The sequence below is a fragment of the Echinops telfairi genome, unplaced genomic scaffold, assembly GCF_000313985.2.
Source record: "Echinops telfairi isolate 266 unplaced genomic scaffold, ASM31398v2 ScPeMD7_5;HRSCAF=22, whole genome shotgun sequence".
In the NCBI taxonomy this organism is placed as follows: Eukaryota; Metazoa; Chordata; class Mammalia; order Afrosoricida; family Tenrecidae; genus Echinops; species Echinops telfairi.
In genome coordinates this window covers 19209087-19217618 of record NW_022103901.1, presented here as the reverse complement: position 1 = coordinate 19217618, position 8532 = coordinate 19209087, and positions in this window count along the sequence as shown.

Here is an 8532-nt window from a genome sequence, read left to right as displayed (position 1 = left end):
CACATTGCACTGTGGTTAGATCCACCATAATCATCCCAGATGAGTTTTTTCATTTTTTCTCTGAAATCTTTTGATTAAAAGAAGTTAAAAATGTAAAAAAGTGTATCCTTTTCACAACAGATTAGAACTGCTCTGTGTGAAGCTGCAGGTCTGCTGACCTTTCAGAAGAGACTAATTGCTGTTAACTCACAGTGCTCCAAAAAGACAGAGTTCCACTTCCCCATTGGACTTGCAGGGCTGGGATCTTTATGGAAACAGAAGGATGCATCTTTCTGGCACAGGGAAGCTGGTAGATTTGCGCCACCAACTTCTTGTTTCTCAGCTTAATGTCTAGCCACTATGCCACCAGGTCTCTCTCTCGGAATATCCTAGGCATTTAAAAATGGGAGTTAAAAAAATAAATGACCGAACCAAAAAGAGCAGTAAACTTTATAAAACAAAACAAAGCAAAATTAGCTGCCATATGTAAAAGATGGCGATTCATATCCTGTAGTTATTGGTGGGAAAAGTCCAACATTAATTGTTTATAGAAAGAACTGTGAGGCATTGGCAACAAACCAGACCTGAGTTCGTGAAAGAATACCAATGGAGATACTTCAACAAACAGATGCGATGCTGGAAGCACTCACTCATTTATGCCAAGAAATTGGGCCAACTGGCTGAAGGCTCCATTTTTGTCCCATTCTAAAGGAAGGGGAGCAGGAAGAGATCCATATTTGTTTCTTTCCAAAGAAAGAACACGAGAGAATGTGGAAATTATCAAACAATATCATTTATATCACATGCAAGTAAAGTCTTGTTGAAGATATTTAAAAACTGATTGTAACTGTACATCTGCCAGGAACTTTCAGAAATGCAGGCTGGATTAAAAGAAGATGTGGAACCAGGGATTTCATTGCTGACATCAGATGGATCAAGGGTAAAGGAAAGATATTTACCAGTGTTTTATTGACTATCAGAAAGCATCTGACTGCATGGACAGAGTAAAGTATGGATAACACAGAGAAGAATGAAAACCTTAGAACACTTCATTGTGCTGATGCAAAATCTGTACATAAGGAGGCCAGCTTATTCTAACAGATACTATGTATCCTCCAAATACTGAAATTGATGCTGCATGGTTGAAATTTTTAAAAAAAGATGGGTGTCAGGAATGTATCCTTTCACCCTTCGATTTGTACGTGGAACAAACACTCTGATAAACTGGACTATATGAACAGGATTGAAGGAAGACCGGAATCATGCAGGTGACATACCTCGCACACTGGAAAGGATTCCCTTACTGATGAAAATCAAAAGCTACAGCCTGCAGTATGGATCATACCTCAAAATAAAGAGGACAAAAATCCTCACAATTGGACAAATAAGCAACCACATGAAAAGTGGTGAAAAAAAAGATTAACATCAAGAATTTAATTTTATTTTCAGCAATAGTCAACAGCCATAAAAGCCTCCATCAAGAAAACAAATGACAAATACAGGGCAAAACTGTTGCCAATAATCTCTTTAAAGTTCAAAAGCAAAGATGTCCCTTTGAAGAGCAAGGTCAACAGAACCGAGTTATGGCATTTCATTTATCACATATGCATATGGGAAAACTGGACACTGAATATGAACAGTCGAAGAAGAACCGATACCACTGAAGTATGGTATTGATGAAGAGTACTGATTATACTATACTTTTCAACAAACAAATCTGTCTTTGAAGAAGTACAATCAGAATGCTTCCTAAAAGGAGAATTTGTCTTATGTACTTGGGACATCACATTAGGAGGAACCAGTCCGTGGAGAAGACATTAGGCTTGGTAAAGGGCCAGAACAAAAGAGGATGACCCAAAAAAATTTGGATTGGCCAAGTGGCTACAACCATGGTCTTGAATATAGCAATGATAGTGAGAGTGTTGCCGGATCAAGTACGGTTTTATTCCGTTGTACATAAGCTTGTTCTGAGCTGAACCTCATGCTATGGCATCTAACAACAGCATGTAATATTAGGACGTCAAACTTTTGGGAAATAACTAATGTTGGTTATTTGGAAAATAAAGAAAAAGAAAATTGGATTCTGTTTAAAACCATATATCAAAATAAATGCACATGTTTAAAAATTCTAAATGTAGAAATAAACCAAAAATACTAGAAAAAAAAGTAGGTGAATATTCACATGTCATTTGAGAGTCCTTTTCCCACCAAAAGTAATCATTGTGAAATTGAATACATAAAAATAAAAAGCATATATTTTAAACACTAAAGCTATTACCTCCTGGTAAATGTAAATGGGTAATTCGATATTTGGAAGATACATGAGCTATAGAAGAAAATTACGATGTCCTTAATACACGAGAAAATTTTATGAATCAGGAAGCAATAATGAGCAATAGGAACAAATGAGCAATAGGAAACGGATAAAAATACAATTAGGCATGAAAATCATGAAAGAAAAACAACCTGTAAATAAATCCAAACAAATGTTTGGCTGTCATCTTAATTTTCTTCTTTATTTTTCTGCTCTCTCTAGCTTGTCGAGTTAAATATGTAACTCCTGTATTTTCAAGTGTTACCTTGATGTGTCGGTATTTGAAGACGTCACATTCCTTCTTTGTTGCTGCCTGGTCCCCTGGCATTAGTTTTGACGCACGTGTGCACTGAAACACAATGCTGCCAGGCTCTGCACCATTCCCTTAAGGGTTGGCATCATTTTGTGCATTGTTGAGGTTTTGTGTCACTCCATCATGTCATTGAAAGTTTCCCTAATATTTGGCCTGCCCTCTACCAAACACAATGGCTTGTTTAAACAGTTTGGCCTTTCCTGATGACATGGTCAATGTAACTGAGCAGAAGTCTTGCCATCTTCCCATGGAAGGGGCCTTGGGGTTACATTTCTTCAAAAACTGATGTGGTCCTTCTGGCAGCCCAGAATACACTATTCAATATTCTTTGCCAACATCATTCCAATGCCTCCATCTCATCTAGCACATCTTGTCATCTAATACTTTTGGATCATCGAATACTTTTAAGTCTGTCAGTCTGTCCTACTGTGGTGGCTTGTGTGTTGCAGTGATGCTGGAAGCCAAGTTACTTGTGTTTGAAATGCCAGCAGGTTCAACCAAAGTGATCAGCTTCCAGACTAAGAACAGACAACAAAGAAGGAATCAGGTACCCATTTTTGAGGAAGTAGCCTCGAATAAAAACTTTTGCATAGCTTCAAATCATTGTCAGATGCTGCAGGTCGAATGATCGGGAGCAGAACACTGTCAGAGCCAGTGCTGACTGTTGAGCTGCTTCCTTCTCAAAGTGGAGTTGACAGTGGTGACGGACGTAAGTTGGGTGAAGTCGGTGGGAGTGGAGCCTTTGGGAGCTTCATATGCTGATGGGGCACGATTCAAGGTAAGGCAAAACAGCTGCAACAATCTGCTAATGAGTGGAACTTGGGTAGTACGAAGTATGAATCTAGGACATCCCTTGGACCTGTTGTCAGGTGAGACCAATCCATGGAGAAGGACACTATGTTTGGTAAACTAGAGGAGCAGCAAAGAAGAGGAAGGCCTTCAAGGAGCTCGATGGACACTGTGGCTGCAACAATGGGTACAAGCAAAGGGACAATTGTGAGGATGACACAGGAGCAGACAGGGTTTCTGTTTTGCAGAAGGTCGGAACTGGGTCGGGACAGCCTCAATGGCACCTAACAACACCAACTTGTATTAGTTCTAATCATTTAGTGTTTATCTTCAAGCCTTTAAGACCCCTGTTGCTATATCTTTTGATAGCTGGTCACCATCAGCTTTCTTCACCACATTTGCTTATGCACCCATTTGTCTTCAGCGATTGTGTTAGGAAGGTGAGCATCATGGAATGCCAATTTAATAGGACAAAGTGTTCTTGCATTGCGGGAGTACTTGAGTAGAGGCCCAATGTCCATCTGCTACCTTAATACTAAACCTATAAATATATGCACAAAAAATCATATCATTGTGAATGAAGGGGAGTGCAAAGTGGAGATCCAAAGCCCATCTGTAGGCAACTGGACATCCCCCTACAGAAGGCTGGTGGGGAAGAGACGAGCTAGTCAGAGTGCAGTATAGCACCAATGAAACATACAACTTCCCTCTTGTTCTTGAATACTTTTCCCCACCCCCCACCCCCCCACTATCATGATCCCAATTCTACCTTACAAATCTGGCTAGACCAGCCAGAGGATGTACACGGGTACAGATGAAAGCTGGTAACATGGGGAATCCAGGGCAGATAAACCCCTCAGGACCAATAATGAGAGTAGAGATACCAGGAGGGGAAGGGGAAGGTCGGGGAGGAAGGGGGAACTGATCAAAATGATCTACCTATAACCCCCTCCCTGGGGGATGGACAACGGAAAAGCAGGTGAAGGGAGACATTGGACAGTGCAAGACATGAAAACATAATAATAATTTAGAAATTATTAAGGGTTCATGAGGAAGGGAGGATGGGGGAGGGAGAGGGAAATAAGGAGCTGTTACCAAGGACTCAAATAGAAAGAAAATGTTTTGAGAATGATGCTGTCAACAAATGTACAAATGCGCTTTACACAATGGATGTATGTATGGATTGTGATGAGTTGTACGAGCCCCCAATAAAATGATTTTCCTTAAAGAAAAAGAGTATTAAAAAATAATGGGCTTTCTAATCAATCCTTTATTCAACTTTGTGAAAGGAAATTATAATATTGGTTTACTGAAATCATCTGTGTTCACAGAAAAAAACAATCAACATGTGTTTTTTAATTAGGTAGGATAGATGAGGATGGGTTGTGGTAACAAATAACCCTCAAATCACAGGAATTTAAAATAATACAGGGCTACATCTCATAGTCCTTTTCAAAGTTGGAGGCCCAAGAGAGGCTCAGCCAAAGAAAGTCGTATCATCACCGGTAACTTCGAGGTCCACAAAGTACATTCTTAGTATGTGCCCTCAGGGGGAACTGGCAATATTTGGTAAATGGCCGTAACGATTGACATACTTTGTACTGTCCTTTCAAAAGTCTATTTATGCTTTTTGTTTGCTTATTGATTTAGAAAATTTTCTTCAATTATCATCAATCATTCTAGTCAATTAATTTTTTAAAAAACATGCAAAAGTTGGAATTATCTGGGATTTGTTTCTGCTGCTTCGGAATACTATGAGAGTTATGAGAGTGACATTATAAATGCTATGAACTGACAGCTTAGGAACGTGAACTTCAGCTTACATGTGGGTTAGCTTTAGAAAGGGAATGCATGTGTTTTGGAAGGATAATATTAAATAGGAGCACAAACAGGGACTGGCATGAGTCCTCAGTTAGATCAAAATAATTATTGAGCATGGAGCCAGGTATTTTTGCATATGCTATCTAATTCAATTCCATTCTTTATAACTGAAAAATTGAGGTTCATTTGATCATCTACAATTTATAGATGCAGAAATCGAGGCTCAGGGAGGTGAAATGACCTGTTAAGAGCTACTTAGCCACCCAAGGACAGCTTTGTGTTAACTCTACCATCTAATAATACAGAGGTGGAACCTAATAATACAGTTTCTATATTTGAATAGAAATCATTTAGTTTGGCAAGACTGAGAAATATGAAAGGTCTGTTCCTAGGGGCTAGAATACCAAGTCAAGGAGGGTGACGTTTTCTAGGCAGGATTCTGAGTCAGAGAGGGGGGCACGAGAGGTTAGCCTGAGAGACATTGATCTGCGATTGCTATCAAGGATGAATGGAAATTAGGCAACAAAACCCTGGCCATTTCGAGTAATACTGTACAAACCCAGATAGGACTGAATGAATATGAGGGTGGGCAGTGGAAGGAAATCTCCAGACACACTGTGAATTGCTTAGTGAAACTTGTCCTCCCTTTGTAGCAAACTCTTACTTTTCACTGTAGATTTTTCTAGAAATGGCCCCTAGAACAATCCCGGATCAAGGTTGGAAATAAATAAACAGAAATCAGCAAAATTCTCCTCCCAAAACATCACTGTCCCAGCATCGGTTGTGGGACCTGGTCATGAACGAATTCCCCCCTTATCAAGAGGGTCTTGATCATGTGTGACTACCTGGAGGTAAGGGTAGTGTGAGGGCTTGAACACACATGGACGCTAACCTAACACAGTTGAAGTCCACCCCCATGATCTATTTCTGAAAAGCCATTTATGAAAACCTATAGGGTACAGTTTCACTCTGGTACACAGTGGCCACTTCCCATTGAGCAACATGAGTTACAGATTGACTTGACAGCAACCCTTATATTTATATATATATAAATATATATATAATATTTGTGGGGCAAAGGGTAGGGAGAAAAGGATTTGGTTGTGGGGCAAAGGGTAGGGAGAAAAGGATTTGGCCTGTGAGGATAAGGGATATTGGGAAGTATTCTTAGTAGAAGGACCTCTCCTCACGAAACCAACCCATTGCCATCAAGTCCATCTGGACTGATCATGACCTTGTAGACAATTAATACAATGCAGTGCAGGGCAATCTGAGTGAGCATCAGTCAAGCGGGGCACACATGGTCCAGTTGAGGGACCAGTAACTCCTCAGCTTAGGTTGAGGGACCCAAAGTTGTTGGATCTGCTGATTTTTCAACAGCAATCTCAAATCCAGATTTGTTTGTTTGTTTTAAAGAATCCCTACAGTGTGTGTGTGTGTGTGTGTGTGTGTGTGTGTGTGTGTGTGTGTGTGTGTGTGTGTGTGTGTATAAGTGTGTGCGCTATATATATATATATATAACAACCAGTTCAAATTCTTACCATTACTGTGTTAGCCACAATCTGTTCCAGTTTGCCACCTCTGGGTTAGGTTTCAGTACCATTTTACAAGAACCTTTCTGAGTTTCAGAGTACATCAGTACTCAATGGATACAGAGCAGACTTGATTTGATTGCAGACAGCCTGAGTGGGGAAGTGCAGCAGGAGTACTAGGTGTGGGCTGTGGGGAGTCCCTGGGCCACATGCTGGGTGTCCTGATGTCTGAGCGTTTTAAGGGAGACAGGCTACAATAATGGCAATCTCTGTTTTGATCTTGGCTGACCACCCCAGAGTTGGACTTGAAACAGCAGGGAGGTCTAGGCACAGCTTGAGTTTCTCTCAGCCCTGGTTGGCCAGATCCCATTAACATTATGGTAATGCAGTTGTGTGGTGTTTGAAAAAGCATCCCTAGTTACATGGAATGATTTACAGGGCACCAGGCTCTGCATTTCAGAAGTCTCTAGTGTACCATAAAAATATATTATAAAAGAATAATCTTTATCAGAGCTACAGCTGCAGTGAAGGAAACCCGTGTCCAGCTGAGAGCAGCAGTGAGCTTTTGTACACTCTGGGAAAAGTCCACATTCTTCATCTTATTTGATTAACAATTTCTCTCCCTCTTTGGCACCAGATATCTAGTTAATATTTAGACTTTATATACATTTCATTTCAACTGTTGTTTTTATTATGTTATCAAACAAAACTGTAGATGTCAACCACGTCAGCACAGAGGGGAGAAGCAGCAAGCTGCCAGGCAGGCATCTGACCGAGGCTCTCAGAGCAAACGGGGGTCCCTGGCCTAGGGAGGGGGTCACTGACAGCTAAGTGCTGGGCTTCCCCCTGGCTCCAGGAAGCAGGGTTTGCTAGTGTTGCCTCCAGAAACACTCGGTTGCCCTCACCTTTCTCACCCAAAGTAAAAAAACACAGGAAGCAGAGTCTTCCTTTGAGTTTTCTGCATCCTTCTGTTGTTTATCAATTATTCCCCTTGGCAGGTGGGATGAGGGTTAGATGTGGATGGTGGGGTGGGAGGAAGAGAGAGGAGGAGAGATGGAGAGAGCAGGAAGGGGAAGACTGAGTGGGTGAGGATGGAGGAAAGGGGGAATAGAGAGAGAGGTGAGAGGCAGCATATGCAGAGAAAATACTTTTTGGTGTCTGTGTGATCAATTAATAGAGGCGCTGCATAGACATCGCGCAACCCAGCGTGTCTCTGCTTATGAGTTCTTTAGAGCTTACTGCAATGGGCTCTTTCTATCTGAGTCCAGGGACACCTCAATTCCAAGGTGGCAAGGCCCCCAAGGGACACACCTATAGTTAAGGGTATCCAGGAAGAGGCAGCCTCCTCTCTTGGAATAGAAAACACAGGCCAAAGGCTGCCAGTCAGAGGCAAAAGGCTCTAGGGCAGGGAAACCGGGGCTTTGTGTCAAAGCTGCACCCAGGAGGCGCTTCAAGAGAAGGCGGGGAGACTGGAAGGCTGGAAGTTGGGATGGGGAAGCTTATGTCCAAAAGGTAACCCGCCACGACCAAAGCCAGGGCTATACCTGGGATGAGGGAAGGGCTCCCTTTCCCGGAAGTCCCAGGAGATGGAGAGAGGCTCGCGGCTGTGCACTCGCTAGCCCTCGGCTCCCCAGGGCTGGCCACACGGCCGTTGACAGGGGGTGGCTCCACAGCCCTGAAAGTGCTGGAGAGGGATGGAGAGGTCCCAGGCTCCCAGGGGAGAAGGAAGCACACGGCGCCCGGCCGGGGAACCGCTCAAGTGTGGCGGGCCACGATCTCCGAGC